A 13,491-nucleotide genomic window follows, 5' to 3' on the forward strand; every position below is an offset into this window, starting at 1 on the left:
GCCAAACTGGCTCACACGGTTTTCTGAGAAACATGAAGGGAAACCGAATCCACCAATACTCTTTTTTTTTTTTTTTTTTTTTTTTTTTTGTTCTTTTTGAGACGGAGTCTCGCTCTGTCGCCCAGGCTGGAGTGCAATGGCGCGATCTCGGCCCACTGCAACCTCCGCCTCCCGGGTTCAAGCAATTCTGCTGCCTCAGCCTCTCGAGTAGCTGGGACTACAGGCTCCCGCCGCCACGCCCGGCTAATTTTTTGTATTTTAGTAGAGACGGGGTTTCACCGTGTTGCCCAGGCTGGTCTCGAACTTTCGAGCTCAGGCAATCCGCCCGCCGAGGCCTCCCAAAGTGCTAAGATTACAGGCGTGAGCCACCGCGCCCGGCCCACCAATACTTTAAAAAGACAATTGGTTTGACTTCAGTTGAGGAAACCAGAAAAAACATAAATATATTTACGGAAAGAAGCTAAGAATTAACAGAAAAAAAGTAAAGCTGATCCATAACTCGAGTGGTAGGGAGAATTATAGGTAAGTCACGATGCTTATGAAAGAGAGATGGCGCCGGGGAGATGGAGGAGAGGAGAGAGATGAAAAAAGAGAAATAACTACAAACATAGGAAATTGAACGTGGAATCTTAAAAAGGCAAACTCATAGAAACAGTGGAAGTGTGGTCACCAGAGGTCAGGTGGCGAGAGTGGGAAATGAGATGTTGGTCAGATGTTTTAAAAAGAGAACAAACTTGCAGTTATAACATGAATAAGTTCTGGAGACCTAATGGACAGCATGGTGACTACAGTTTATAATGTATTGTATATTTGAAATTCACTTAGAGTAAGTGAAATACTCTCATCACACATACCCAAAGGGTAACTATGTGAGGTGATGGATACATTCATTAGCTGGATTGTGTCAGTCTCTTCACAATGACATATCAAAAGATCCTGTTGTCACCTTGAATAGATACAATTTTATTTAATTTTTTCTTAAACATTTTATTGATGTTATAGAGGGATTTCTTTTGTTTGCATTTTTCCAGCCACTGGGAGAGTGGCTGAGTACTGAGCCTATCACTACTTGGATCATACAGGTAAGACTCCAGATTCACGCTTCCAAGTACTAAGAGTTCCTCTAAAGTGCCACAATCAAGCCGGCCTTCATTTACATTTCTACTGAACATGGCAATGCCCACCGGTATCTCTGAAGTGTAATTGCATCTTAGGTTGGCATTTCTCCAAGTAAAGCAGCTGTTTGGAATTGAATGCTCCCCTTCTTTTTTGTCTTATAAACTGAACTGCATCTTCATGCTTAATTCCATATTCAGTCAAAGCAAGTGCCACCAGCACAGGTGCCCTTCCCAATCCCACAACACAATGCACTGCCATGCAGCAATCTGGCTTTTCATGCCATTTGGTGTTTAACAGGTTTAGCCAATCATCTGCTATCTGATTAGGTGGTGGAGCTTCATCGTCAAATGACCAATCTAAAATGTGGATTCCTTGTTTTTCAACTGGAGCTTTACCAAATGTAGCATCACAAACTCAAACCAAAAGTGTCACTCCACACTTCTCACATTCCTCTGTGAACCTGTTGCAGTGGCACTGGTAGACTTGTGGGTTATGAGAAAATGCATGTTCCTGTAGATCTCCACAGGGGCTGGACAGTCAGTCCATTTTGGCAAAGAAAAAGTGTGAGCATGTGTGTGAGTAATGGGGAAAGTGAAAAGAAATTAATAAATCTTGAAATGTTTCACAGCAGAAAACTTTTTAATCTTTTATTTTTAGATCACTAGACTGCCTATTATTGATCAGTGTTTTTTTCGACTTAACTTGTCTATTCCTTATGAAGCTACTATCTTCAAGATAAGCAGAATTATTCAGAACCCACGGGAATCCAACCTCAATTTAGGCCTCAATTTCTGCAAATGGACACCTCCGGACTCCAAAAAATCCAACGACATACAAAGCTTAAGCAGCCCTTATTACCTTCAGTTCAAGTTAAAAGTGTAGGTCACTTTCCACTTGTGCTTACTTGATACTTAATTTTACTGGAATCGCTAAAAGAAATATACTTGCGGCCAGGCCCGGTGGCTCAAGCCTGTAATCCCAGCACTTTGGGAGGCCAAGACGGGTGGATCATGAGATCAGGAGATTGAGACCATCCTGGCTAACATGGTGAAACCCCGTCTCTACTAAAAAATACAAAAAACTAGCTGGGCGAGGTGGTGGGCGCCTGTAGTCCCAGTTACTCGGGAGGCTGAGGCAGGAGAATGGCATGAACCCGGGAGGGGGAGCTTGCAGTGAGCTGAGATCTGGCCACTGCACCCCAGCCTGGGCGACAGAGCAAGACTCCGTCGCAAAAAAAAAAAAAAGAAAAAAGAAAAAGAAATACACTTGCAATTTTTTTTTTTTTTTTTTTTTTTTTTGAGACGGAGTCTTGCTCTGTAGCCCGGGCTGCAGTGTAGTGGCCAGATCTCAGCTCACTGCAAGCTCCGCCTCCCGGGTTTACGCCATTCTCCTGCCTCAGCCTCCGGAGTAGCTGGGACTACAGGCGCCCGCCACCTTGCCCGGCTAGTTTTTTGGTTTTTTTTTGTTTTTTTTTTTTTTTTGAGGCGGAGTCTCGCTCTGTCCCCCAGGCTGGAGTGCAGTGGCCGGGTCTCAGCTCACTGCAAGCTCCACCTCCCGGGTTCACTCTATTCTCCTGCCTCAGACTCCCGAGTAGCTGGGACTATAGGCGCCCGCCACCTCGCCCGCCTAGTTTTTTGTATTTTTTAGTAGAGACGGGGTTTCACCGTGTTAGCCAGGATGGTCTCGATCTCCTGACCTCGTGATCCGCCCGTCTCGGCCTCCCAAAGTGCTGGGATTACAGGCTTGAGCCACCGCACTCGGCCGTTTTTTGTATTTTTAGTAGAGACGGGGTTTCACCGTGTTAGCCAGGATGGTCTCGATCTCCTGACCTCGTGATCCGCCCGTCTCGGCCTCCCAAAGTGCTGGGATTACAGGCTTGAGCCACCGCACCCGGCCGTTTTTTATATTTTTAGTAGAGACGGGGTTTCACCGTGTTAGCCAGGATGGTCTCGATCTCCTGACCTCGTGATCCGCCCGTCTCGGCCTCCCAAAGTGCTGGGATTACAGGCTTGAGCCACCGCACCCGGCCGTTTTTTGTATTTTTAGTAGAGACGGGGTTTCACCGTGTTAGCCAGGATGGTCTCGATCTCCTGACCTCGTGATCCGCCCGTCTCGGCCTCCCAAAGTGGTAGGATTACAGGCTTGAGCCACCGCGCCCGGCCTGCAATTTTTTTAAAAGGTATCTATTTCTGAGGCCAGTCTTGGTATCTCGAGTTTTCAAGGCAGTGTTGATGACAGCACGTAGAACCTCAAAGCTCATTTGTCGGTGAAAATGCTGTGCTCAGCCTGGCAGAACTCTGCTACCACACTCAGAGTCACCATAAATGTGCAACATCACAAAACAGTGCTGGTGTGCTGGGGACTGGGCATTGGAGTTGGGGATGGCTGCCCCAGCCTCTGCACACAACACCTGGCCTGGTGGATCCAGAGTTAGTCTTGCTGCCCAGCGGCCACTCTAGCCACTCCCTAGACACAATTTTAAATTGTCAGATATACCTTTAGTAAAGCTGAAAACACAATTCCAGAGGAATTAAAAGAAGGAAAATTTTCTATTTATTAAACAGCATAAAGATAACAAAATTGATGAATGTATGGTTTGAAAAGAAACCTCAGACAAAACTTAAGATTATGCAAGCATACATATTGAGAAGTTATTAACAGACAGAAGATGGCAGTGCATTGCAAAAATATCACAACCCTGAGGACCAAATACAGCCCAAATGGAATGGACCCTTCTGAAGTTCTCCTGGTAACCCATTCATTCATAAAGTTAAAAGGAGTCAAGCCCTGGGTTCATCAATCACCAGTAAAGATTGTTCCTGTCCACTGCACTCCAGCCTGGGTGACAGAGCAAGACCCCATCTCCAATAAAAAAGTAGTATCTGATAATATTTAAAACTCTCCTCAGCCCCTCATTACACAGGTCACACTTACCACAGACAACAGGAAGCAGAAGGGCCAAGTCATCCAAACCCCAAATGGCTGTAGAAGCCCACAACTAATTTCTCCACCCAGGAATACACTTGTGAACCCCTAACTGATCTTCAGGTACTTTTCAGGAAAAAAAAAAAAAAGAAAAAGTGCAAGGGCTCTTGGATCTCCAGATAAAGGAAAAGCCATTTATCCATATTTTCATTCCTTTTAGAGTCTAAAACCAGCCTCTGCCTGATCAAACTAGAGGGCCAGAAGCAGATGGCAGCTGAAGGAAACAGCTCACTCAAGATGCCAACCAGGCCTCTGTTACTGCCATCACGGATAAGATCTATTTCTGAGGGTCTCATTAAGTTAGGAACTATAGTTGTATGTATGTTGGGATTCGTTTTCCTTCTTGTCAAGGTGCAGATGGAGCAGAGCTATCTTGTATGTCAGTAGCCCCACTCATGCATTCTTGGTACTCAGACCTGCACGCCTTGGAAGCATGAAGTAGCTAGAATGGTCATCACCCCACTTCCCTCAAGATTGAGGAGTGCACAAAAAGGGGGGTACCTGTAACTGTGGGACCAGCTCAAACAAATTAACCATTTCTTAAGTTGTTGCAGGTAAATACAGAGCCAAAATTGCCTTGGCACATGCAATGCAAAAAGCTTTAAATTCTGATTGTTACCATCACCAGCCTGGCAGGCCAGCTGCATTGGCATCATCTGGGTCTAGCTGGAAATGCCATAAAAACTTGACCCACCTCGGCCATGCGCGGTGGCTCACACCTGTAATCCCAGCACTTTGGGAGGCCAAGGCGGGTGAATCACGAAGTCAGGAGCTCGAGACCATCCTGGCTAACACAGTAAAACCCCGTCTCTACTAAAAAATACAAAAAAGTTAGCCAGACATGGTGGCGGGCCCCTGTAGTCCCAGCTACTCGGGAGGCTGAGGCAGGAGAGTGTGAACCCGGGAGGTGGAGCTTGCAGTGAGCCGAGATCGCGCCACCGCACTCCAGGCTGGGCGACAGAGTGAGACTCCATCTCAAAAAAAAAAAAAAAAAAACACTTGACCCACCCCCTAATCACAGAGACAGATCTGAGCATTGCCTCCTGTCTCCTTGCCAGTTGACTTGGTATAAAGCTTTTTTTTTCCTCCAAAGAGGGAACCATAATGTTGGCTTCTGCGGGTGTCATAAAGTAAGCCTATTGCTCAGTAACAAACATATCTTTCCATTTTTTAGTTTTTCTTTTTACTTTTTTTTTTTTTACTTTTTTTTTTTTTTTGAGACGGAGTCTCGCTCTGTCGCCCAGGCTGGAGTGCAGTGGCCGGATCTCAGCTCACTGCAAGCTCCGCCTCCCGGGTTCCCGCCATTCTCCTGCCTCAGCCTCCGAGTAGCTGGGACTACAGGCGCCCGCCACCGCACCCGGCCGTTTTTTGTATTTTTAGTTTTTCTTTTACAAACTTTAAAATATTATTAGGCCGGGCGCGGTGGCTCAAGCCTGTAATGCCAGCACTTTGGGAGGCCGAGACGGGCGGATCATGAGGTCAGGAGATGGAGACCATCCTGGCTAACCCGGTGAAACCCCGTCTCTACTAAAAAATACAAAAAACTAGCCGGGCGAGGTGGCGGGCGCCTGTAGTCCCAGCTACTTGGGAGGCTGAGGCAGGAGAATGGTGTGAACCCGGGAGGCGGAGCTTGCAGTGAGCTGAGATCCGGCCACTGCACCCCAGCCTGGGCGACAGAGCGAGACTCCGTCTCAAAAAAAAAAAAAAAAATTATTGTATTCATAATTTCTCAGTTTATATGTGGTTTCTAGAAGATTTATTCCCAGACAGTTCTCATTTTAAATTTAACATTTTATAAGATATATTTCTAAGTAGCTTATCATTTCTATTGCTATAATGAATATGAGGGTTTTTTATAACATTTTTTATTTGTTTGTTCGTTTGTTTTTGAGATGGAGTCTCGCTCTATCACCCAGGCTGGAGTGCAATGGCACGATCTTGGCTCACTGCAACCTCCACCTCCAAGGTTCAAGTGATTCTTCTGTCTCACCCTCCCAAGTAGCTGGGATTATAGGTGCTCGCCACCAAGCCTGGCTAATTTTTTTGGTAGTTTTGTAGAGACGGGGTTTCACCATGTTGGCCAGGCTGGTTTTGAACTCCTGACCTCAGGTTATCCACCCGCCTCAGCCTCCCAAAGTGCTGGAATTACAGGCGTGAGCTGCCACACCCAGCCTATAGTGTTTTCTTATTGGATGTTGGTAGAGTCACGGACTGAATGTGCCCCTTAAGTCATATGAAGCCCTAACCCCCGGTGTTGCTGTATTGGGAAGTGGAATCTCTAAGAAAATAATTAAGGCTAAATAAGGTCATGAGAGGCCAGGAGTGGTGGCTCATGCCTGTAATCCCAGCCCTTTGGGAGACCAAGGCAGGTGGATTACCTGAGCTCAGGAGTTCGAGACCAGCCTGGCCAACATGGTGAAACCCTGTCTCTACTAAAAATAAAAAAATTAGTGGGCGTGGTGGTGGATGCCTGTAATCCCAGCTCGGGAGGCTGAGGCAGGAGAATTGCTTGAACCTGGGAGGCAGAGGTTGCAGTCAGCCAGTTGCGCCATTGCACTCCAGCCTGGGCAACAAGAGTGAAACTGTCTCAAAAAAAAAAAAAAAAAGATGTTATGGGATCTTTGGGGTGTCACTTTTCTTGTCAGAAACCTCTGTGGCCGGTGGCACCTTTGCTCGAGTTTTGCTCAGGCCCGCTGGGCTCATTCTGCCCCCTTGGCCTAGCACGTTGTGCTGAGCTCACACTACCAGCCCAGATCCCACACCTCTAAGGGAGACTGTGAGGCAGGCGTGGAGCAGCAAGGGGTGTGTGAGCAAGCATGGGATTCAGCCACTGCATAGACATGCTGGCTGCTGCTGTGGGGCAGGCAGCTCCAGGTGCTGGCATGAGTGTCAGCTCTCTGTGGGGCTGTGGCTGGACTCGGCACACCACAAGCAGCTTCCATGGCTGGCACTGGAGAATGCGGTGTTGTCCCGCGGTGTTTAGCTCCTAGCACAGAGGGTAGCTCCTCTCTGCAGCTGGTTGTCCTGACGAGGGCTCAGCTCTCAGCGGAGAGGAGGCCCTAAAGTGAGTGGCCCCTCTCTGCAGGCAGATGGTCCCACTGTCTGTTCACCTCTGGCTGAGCCTGGGGCTTGTACGGGTCTGAGAGAGGAGGAAGTGCTTGCCGATTGGTTCATGGGCGGCCATGGGCGGCCAGGAAAAGGAACCGTAAGTTCCCACCCCGGGTTCGTGGGACTGGCATCCTGGCCCCCCAGTCTTCAGGCCTTCCTTGGACTGCAGCTGGGGCCTCACCAGGGACCCGCCCCCTTCCTCCCAGAAGCCTGTCGCCTGTCACTGTGCGCTCAGGCTGCTTGCACCAAGGGGCACCTGTAGGCCAGCGCCGAGCTGCCCTCAGGCCCGCCTTGGCCTCTCCGTTGCAATCTTTGGCACCCGAAGTCTGGCGGGTCTGAGGCGGCAGGAGGCTGGTGTGTCAGTTCCGCCCTGAGCATGTGCAAACCCGGCTGGGCTGTGTCTGTGCCTGAGCTCAACTCCAACCGCGCTCCAAGATTGGGCTGGGTGCTGGGAGCAGGAAGAGGCCAGGCAAGGCCAGGCAGCAGGAGGAGATACCCCCGAGCCTGTCGGGGGAGGGGTCCTACCCGGGCCTGAGGGTGCAGAGTTCAGAGATGCCCGGGTCCTGCGCCTGGAGAGCAGGGCTCCGGCCTGCTTTGTGCAATGGGCGGGCAGCCCTGGCCGCAGCCTCCTGGCAGCCTGGGGTGGGGGCTCCAGGTCCTCATTGGGCCCCTCTCTGCCTGCCCCTCTCTGCCCGATCACAGGTGGCCCAGCCTGGCCCTGTCGCAGTGGCTTCCAGGGCAGCAGGCTCTGGAGGGCTCCTGCTTGTCCCTGGCTCCTGCCAGCTCCGTGCAGCATCCTCTCGGGTCCAGCTCTGCCTCCTCCCCGTGCCCTCCCTGCAGTGGCGGCGGGTGAGAGCAGCCACGGGGGACCAGGGGCCGGGAGCGGGTACCACGCAGCCACACAAGGGTGAAGGCAGCGCATCAGCTGCCTCTGGGACACAGGGTGGGAGACCCACTGCTGCCCCCACAGCCGCTCCTGCCGCTGCTGCCGGCCCGATGGCAGTGGCCACTCTGGATAGCCTGCCGCTGCCATCAGAGAACACACACTCGCTCTCTGAGCTCCCACTGAGGAAAGGCCGTGTGAAGACAGTGAGAAGGTAGCCATCTGTAAGTCAGGGAGACAGCCCCAACCAGAAACCCATCATGCTAAGCCTGGGCGACATAGCAAGACCTGTCTTAAAACATAAAAATAAATTGGCCAGGTGTGATGGTGGTTGCCTATAGTCCCAACTACTTGGGAGGCTGAGGCAGGAGGATCACCTGAGTCCAGGAGTTCGAGGCTGCAGTGAGCTATGATTGCAGCGTTGCTCTCCAGCCTAGGAAACGGGGTGAAACCCCATCTCTTAAAACACTAATGAATTAAATACAAACTTTTTAAAAGAAATGTATCTTGCTGACACACTGATTGCAAACTTGTAGCCTCCAGAATTGTGAGAAAATAAATTGTTGTTTAAGCCACCCAGTCTGTAATAGTTTCTTCTAGCAGGCTGCGTAGACTAAGACGAACAGTAAACAGCAACAGTATTAATACGTACCTTGGAACAATGCTGAAGTCACTTCTTAGATCTGTATTAGTCAGACAGACAGAACCAATAGGCTAGAGAGGTAGACGAACAGATGTGTGGGAGGGGATTCACCATGGAAATTGGCTCGTGGGATTACAGAAGGTGATTAGTGTCCTTATAAGAAGTCCCACAAATGTGCAATTGCAAGCTGGAAAATCTGAGAAGCTGGTAGAGTGGCTCAGTCCAAGTACCAAGGCCTCAAAACCGGGGAAGCCAGGGGCTTAACTCTCAGCTGGAGGCTGAAGGCCCGGGGACCCCGGGTTCTGATGTTGAAGGGCAGAAGAAGATGGTGTCTCCGCTCCAGGAGACAGTGAAATCACCTCTTATCAGCCTTTTTCTTCTGTCTGGGCCCTCAACAGATTGGACAGTGCCCGTTCTCACTGGGTGAGGGTGGATCTTCCTTACTCTACTGATTCAAATGCCAGTCTCCTCTGGAAAAGCCCCACAGGCATACCCAGAAATAATATTTTGCCAGCTATCTGGGTATCCTTTAATCCAGTCAAACTGACACCTAACATTAATCATCACAAGATCTTGCTTGCAAACAACCAAAAATATTTCTTTCTTTCCAGTCCAATATACCTCTTAATCTTCATTCCTTCTCTTACCACTAACATGAGACCACCACTTCTGTTGTCCTTCCCAGCTTCTCCCCAACCTCCCCTTTTCCCTAGTTTATGACAAGAGAGAAGGGGGAAAGCAGAAAGTTGGAAAGAAACAGAAGATAAATAGCTAGACAACCTTGGCACCACCACCTGGCCCTGGTGGTTAAAATAATAATAATATTAACCCCTGACCAAAACTACTTGTGTTATCTGTAAATTCCAGATATTGTAGGAGAAAGCACCGTAAAACTTTTTGTTGTTAGCTGATGCATGTAGCCCCCAGTCACGTTCCTCACACTTGATTTATCACGACCCTTTCACGTAGACCCCTTAAAGTTGTAAGCTCTTAAAAGGGCTAGAAATTTCTTTTTCGGGGAGCTCAGCTCTTAAGACGTGAGTCTGCCAGCACTCCCAGCCGAATAAAAAACCTCTTCCTTCTTTAATCTGGTGTCTGAGAAGTTTTGTCTGTGGCTCGTCCTGCTGTACCACATTGGTTAGGACTCCAGCTCAATGCCAGGGAGAAATAATGAGAAAGAGCGATGATCTCAGTGGTTCCTCATTTTAATTATACTGTTTGTAAGGTTCTGCTTGAAGTATGTTTGCTGAGAGGTTTATCATGAGAAAAGGGTGTTGCATTTTATTCTGAGTTTCTTAAGAATTTTATAACAAAGAATTGCTCCAATTTATTGAACATAAACAATTTACTTATATAGTTTATTTTTCTTAAACTATATAAGTACTTATGTTTCATATCACCCTATTTCTACATTATCTGGTTAAAATGGTAAATAAACTTTAATATTGAATTATCTTTGACATTTATTTATAAAGTTGAACTAGCCAGGTGCAGTGGCTCACACCTGTAATCCCAGCACTTTGGGAGGCCAAGGCGGGCAATCACTTGAGGTCAAGAGTTCGAGACCAGCCTGGTCAACAGAGTGAAACCCCGTCTCTACTAAAAATACAAAAATTAGCCAGGCTGGTGGCAGGTGCCTGTAATCTCAGCTACTTGGGAGGCTGAGGCACAATAATCACTTGAACCTTGAAGGCGGAGGTTGCTGTGAGCTGAAATGATGCCACTGCACTCCAGCTGGGGTGGCAGAGTGAGACTCTGTACCAAAAAAAAAAAAAAAAAAAAAGTTGAACTGTATGAAGTTGTCCTTTTTGTGGCTTGGTCCAGTCACTCTTCTACATAACAGAACACCTCAAAATTTAGTGACTTATTATTTTAACTTGATTACCTAAAAAAAGAGTGACTTATTGGCCGGGCATGGTGGCTCACGCCTCTAATCCCAGCACTTTGGGAGGCCAAGGCAGGTGGATCATGAAGTCAGGAGTTCAAGACCAGCCTGCCCAAGATGGTGAAACCCCATGTCTACTAAAAGTACAAAAATTAGCCAAGTATGGTGGCAGGCACCTGTAATCCCAGCTACTCAGGAGGCTGAGAACTGCTTGAACCTGGGAGGAGGTTGCAGTGAGCCAGAATCGTGCCACTGCACTCCAGCCTGGGCAACAGAGTGAGACTCCATCTCAAAAAAAAAAAAAAAATAGTGACTTATGATATCTAATAGTTTCCTGGGTCAGGAATTCAAGACAGGCTCAGCTAGGCAGCTTTTTCTAAGGCTAGATCTAGAAGAGAAGGGGCTGGAATGCCTGGGGGTGCTTTACGCATCCCTCACTCTTGATGTAGTCTGTGTGTGACCTAGTTTGGGCTTTCTTACCACAGGGCAGCTCAGGGTCATTGGCTGCCAAGGGGTGCAAGAGTGTGAATTCCAGTGACGAGGTGGAAGCTGCATCACCTTTTACGACCTAGCTCTGGAAGTTACATAGCTTCACCTCTGCTGCATTCTTTTTTGCTTTTTAAAATAGAAACGGGGTTTCACGGTGTTTCCCAGGCTGGTCTCAAACTCCTGGGCTCAAGCAATTTTCCCACCCTGGCATCCTGAAGCTCTAGGATTACAGGTGTGAGCCACTGCACCGGGCCTATTGCGGCTGCATTCTCTTGGCTACAGGCAAATTACAAGTCAACCCAGGTTCAAGGAGCTGGTGTCGACCTCAACTCTCATGGGAGAAACAGCAGTCACAGTGTAGAAGAGAATGTGCGATAAGAGATACTGTTTTTGCCATGTTTGGAATTACCACGGTCGGCCCTCTCGCTGTAACAATTCACATCCCCCCCACCCCCCGGCAAAGTATAGCCATCTCCTCCCCAAGATCCCAATGTCTCATCTCACTATAATATCAGATTGAAGACCAGGATCTCATCGTCAGACTCTGCTACAGGTGCAGATGGGGCTCTTGAGGATGCAGTTCCTGAGGTGCTATTTCTCCCAATCTGAATGCCTGTGAAATACGAGACAAGTTATTTTCATCTTACACACCCAGGACATAACACTGGGGCAGACATAGAAAAACTGTTATCAATACTCCTATTCAAAAGTGGGGACAAGGCTGGGCGCGGTGGCTCATGCCTGTAATTCCAGCACTTTGGGAGGCCGAGGCAGGCGGATCACGAGGTCAGGAGATCGAGACCATCCTGGCTAACACGGTGAAACCCCGTCTCTACTAAAAACACAAAAAATTAGCCAGGTGTGGTGGCGGGCGCCTGTAGTCCCAGCTACTTGAGAGGCTGAGGCAAAATAATGGCGTGAACCTGGGAGACGGAGCTTGCAGTGAGCCAAGATTCCGCCACTGCACTCCAGCCTGGGCGACAGAGCCAGACTTCCGTCTCAAAAAACAAACAAACAAAACAAAAAAAGTGGGGAGAAGAGGAGGCACACAGTAGTCACTGTTCCATAGAAATTCTTAAATCCTACTGGGTACCCATTACCAGTTCGGTGCTTAGGGTTTGGTTCTGCTTTCTTGGACTTCTCCTCCATGGCTCTTTGCTCTACCCTCTGGATCTTAGTTCTGCTGTCTTGAGTCATCCATGGTTTTTCATAAAATGTGACCATGTTTGCAACTGAGTATCCTTCTCAACCTCCTTCCTGAGCAAAAAGGTTGAGAGTTCAAATATCTTTTTTGTAGTTTGTCCATATCTGTCAAGTTAGCATCACTGTTTTTAAAAACGTGTGGGATTTTTATCTATGTACAATCCATCCCATTAGACAAAAGCCATACCCCAAAATCTTTTTTTTTTTTTGGAGACGGAGTCTCGCTCTGTCCCCCAGGCTGGAGTGCAGTGGCCAGATCTCAGCTCACTGCAAGCTCCGCCTCCCGGGTTCACGCCATTCTCCTGCCTCAGCCTCCCGAGTAGTTGGGACTACAGGCGCCCGCCACCGCGCCCGGCTAGTTTTCTGTATTTTTTAGTAGAGACGGGGTTTCACCGTGTTAGCCAGGATGGTCTTGATCTCCTGACCTCGTGATCCGCCCGTCTCGGCCTCCCAAAGTGCTGGGATTACAGGCTTGAGCCACTGCGCCCGGCCCCCAAAATCTCTTAATAAGACTTTCTCTACCATGGACTCTCTGTGGGCCTTGTGTGGGACCTCACCTTTAAAATTCTTGGCAGTTCTGTTGCTTATGAGAGAGCGTTCACAGAAGCATTCCCTCGAGTCCTTAGAAGTTCTTTTTGTTTATTCATTGAAGGGGGTAAGGAGATACCACATTAGACATTTCTGGAATCTTACACAAGGGTACTATAGCCAGTCTTGGATTGTGTCTTTTCCCTGAGGAGCTTTCTTACTTTGAGAATGCTTTACAAGCTGAAAAGACTGTTCTGGGCCATTTATTTCCCCCATGGAATGGTTCATTTCTTAGTTCTCTTTCCTCTCTCATTTTATTATAAGCAATGAAAAACCAGGTAGCATCCTGAACCCTGGGTCTAGAGAACACTTAGCTCTATCACTGAAGTGATGAGGTACACTTTCTATTTTCAATTTACATTAAGTGACAGTGTTGATAAACATCCTGTCACTACATTAAAAAGTCTCATTTTCTCCATGTTTCAATAATGCTTTCCTGTGTTCCTTCAAGCCCTCACCAGCAACCTCCTTGATGATTTTTAGACTCTGCTAATACCATCCCCAAAGCTCACTGAGTTTTACTGACATTTTACTCAAGGGCCTTTCAGATTCTGCTCATAATCCAGTGCCCAGGCCAGTGATGCATGT

The 13,491-nt window shown here is 48.1% G+C and overlaps 1 pseudogene; it reads right to left on the reverse strand.

The window, feature by feature from the left end:
- Positions 1-82: 82 nt before the first annotated feature.
- Positions 83-2,123, reverse strand: LOC105490578 (protein tyrosine phosphatase type IVA 2 pseudogene; annotated as a pseudogene).
- Positions 2,124-13,491: the final 11,368 nt, after the last annotated feature.

This window comes from Macaca nemestrina, chromosome 10, assembly GCF_043159975.1.
Source record: "Macaca nemestrina isolate mMacNem1 chromosome 10, mMacNem.hap1, whole genome shotgun sequence".
In the NCBI taxonomy this organism is placed as follows: Eukaryota; Metazoa; Chordata; class Mammalia; order Primates; family Cercopithecidae; genus Macaca; species Macaca nemestrina.